Source organism: Hippopotamus amphibius, chromosome 13 (genome assembly GCF_030028045.1).
Source record: "Hippopotamus amphibius kiboko isolate mHipAmp2 chromosome 13, mHipAmp2.hap2, whole genome shotgun sequence".
NCBI classification, from domain to species: Eukaryota; Metazoa; Chordata; class Mammalia; order Artiodactyla; family Hippopotamidae; genus Hippopotamus; species Hippopotamus amphibius.
The window spans coordinates 73,528,954-73,531,629 of NC_080198.1; positions in this window are offsets into that span (position 1 = coordinate 73,528,954).

Below are 2,676 nucleotides of genomic sequence, written 5' to 3' on the forward strand. Positions count from 1 at the left end.
TTGATCTTAAAAACACTTACACAGGCACAGTTCTTGATGTCCTCAGTGAAGATTTTGAGGGGAATGTTTTTTGGCTGGTCCTTCTCTTTGGCTAACTTGATGTACCTAATAAAATTCAGTAATAACCCAAAACAGAGTAGACGAATTAGCTATTAGCTTATTTTCAAATCAATCTGTGTTGCTAATATTTTAAATAGTCTTTTTTATTCTCAAAGCATATAGATAGACTCAACAAAATCAAATTAGGGGTTGGAAGAAAATATGCAAAAATGTTTCCGGAAAATAAGATATGACCCAGAAAATAACAGGTCTCCTTTGTCATGTGAGATGTGGGCAGCAGATCCAGTCCTCAAAGCTTTCCTGCCTAGATTGGCAGGCCCAGTGCCTTCCTGGGTTCAAGGGTAGGAAGTAGCAGTTGCGTTGAGAATCATTCAGTACAGTCAGTAACCTGCACTTATGGAAATTTAATATATGTTTTGAGAATAATGTTAGCTCCGGCCATAAGGATGGAGAAAAGGGAAAGATGAGAGTGATCATCAGAACTTCCTCAAAAATAAGCAGAACATACATGTAAATGAGAGAACAGTATTTGCAGTAGGAGCCATGATAAATCTACACAAGAGGGTAGTCTAACAATTCCTACCAAAGAGAGGGAGAAAAGTTTGGGGGCACTGCCTTGAAGAGATTTGTATTCTTCTATCATGGATTAAAGATTTAAGATATGTATACAAAATACCTTTGAAGGAAAGAGCGCCATTTTTCCTTTAGTTCGGAAAAACTGTAATATTAAAAAGTGGGAGAAAAAAATTACATGAAATACTTACACTAACATATTAAGACTTGTACTAACATATCAAGTGCCATTCCAGATAAAAATATCAGCAGCCAGTTGTTAACCGATGTGTATGCATGTGTAAGTTGTACCTTCCTCATAACTGGGCTTTTGATGGATGGACTCTGCTCTTTTTCAAGCAGTATTACAGCGATCGCAAGTAGATCTTAAGAGAAATTGGTTTGGAATCTAAACACTTGATTGCAGCTGTGTGATGCAAGCTGTGTCATCACGGGCAAGTCGCTTAACCACTCTGAGCTTCAGTTTTCAGAACTGAAGAAGGGTTAATTATACCTCAGAGTGTTCTTGCAGCTGGAAGTGCGATTCAGGTATAAAGAACATTATTATTCAGATTACATCATACTTAGGAACTGGCATTTGGATGGAACTGTCTTGTCCCAGAAACAAGAGTATCTTTTTAGGGAAAAAACCCTACAGTATTTTATTCCTTTATATGTATAGCGTATAGCAGATTGTAATACATTAAATTAGTTTCTAGAAAACACGTTTTTCAGTACTGTGATCCTCTGATCGAGATCAGTCTACCTACTGCTAAGTTATTAAAGAGTAGTAGTTTGTCTGCTAAAGTTTGTGCAGCATTTACTATCCAAAGCTGAAAATGTTTTAAGTCTCATTCATGTGTGGACTTATCACTTACTAGCTTTTATTTATTGTAGTAAATTTCACATAACATAAAATTGACCATGAGTGACCTTCAGTACATTAACAGTATCGTGCAACCCTCACCACTATCTGGTTCTGGAGCATTTTCGTCACCCAAAAGCAAACCCAGTGTCCATTAAGCAGTCACTCCCAATCCCCCCACCCTCAGGCCCTGGACCACATTTTGTTTATACATTCATCAGCTGATAAACACTTAGGCTTGTTTATTTGGCTATTGTGGATAATGCTTCTGTGAGCATGTGTGTATAAATTTTTGTGTGGATGTGTGTTTTCATTTCCTTTGGGTATATACCCAGAATATATATGTTCTCCAGGGGCTGCCACATTTTATTTTCCTGTCCGCAACGCTGCTCCTGCCCCCTCCATCACCATTTCAGGACGTGTTTTAATCAGGAAGTGGAAATGCCCACTTATCTCCGCAACCGACATATGTACATGACACAGCTTCTAATTACTCATGGCAGTCTGCGGGAGAGCAAAACAGCCAATGGCAAAAGCGCTAGGTGCCAGGCATTGTCATACATGCCGTATATGTTCTTACACAGATTTTTAGCCAGTTTGACACGTGTGAACCTGCCTTTCGCATTCCCCCCTCACTAGAAAACAAGAATCTTGGACCCTCCCTTATCATAATCTTTGAATATTCCCAGTTGAAACTGCTTCCTTTCACTTGCAACATGGAAAAGATGTTAAGCCATAGGAGCTGATAATCTTTCGAGAAGTAAGTCATGGAAAGTAGACATGTAGAGAATGACACAAATACATGTTTCTTCCCAAAAAGCTTTGAAAATGTTCCTGAAGTCAACAGCTGCATTCTAGAATAGAGTATAAATTAACAACTTGGCAACATTTTCGTTGTCCTGTCTTTGTGATGGTGCCAGAGATTTTGGTGGAGTGGGGTGGGGGGGACGAGAAAGAGGAGTGTTGAGTGCCTGTGATGAACACTCAGTGTGCATAAGAATGAGACTTGAGGTGTGGTTGTTCCCGAAGGGCAGGCATAAGTGTTGCATGACCCCTGGGAACCCAGCAGTGTCGACCTAGGATGTCCACATTCCCCATCCTCACTCCAGCCTAAGGATGCGTCTTGGAAAACTGACCTGTACTCCATGAAATCATACCTTTGTTTTAGACTGTCACCCCTCTGCAGACACCAAATAAGA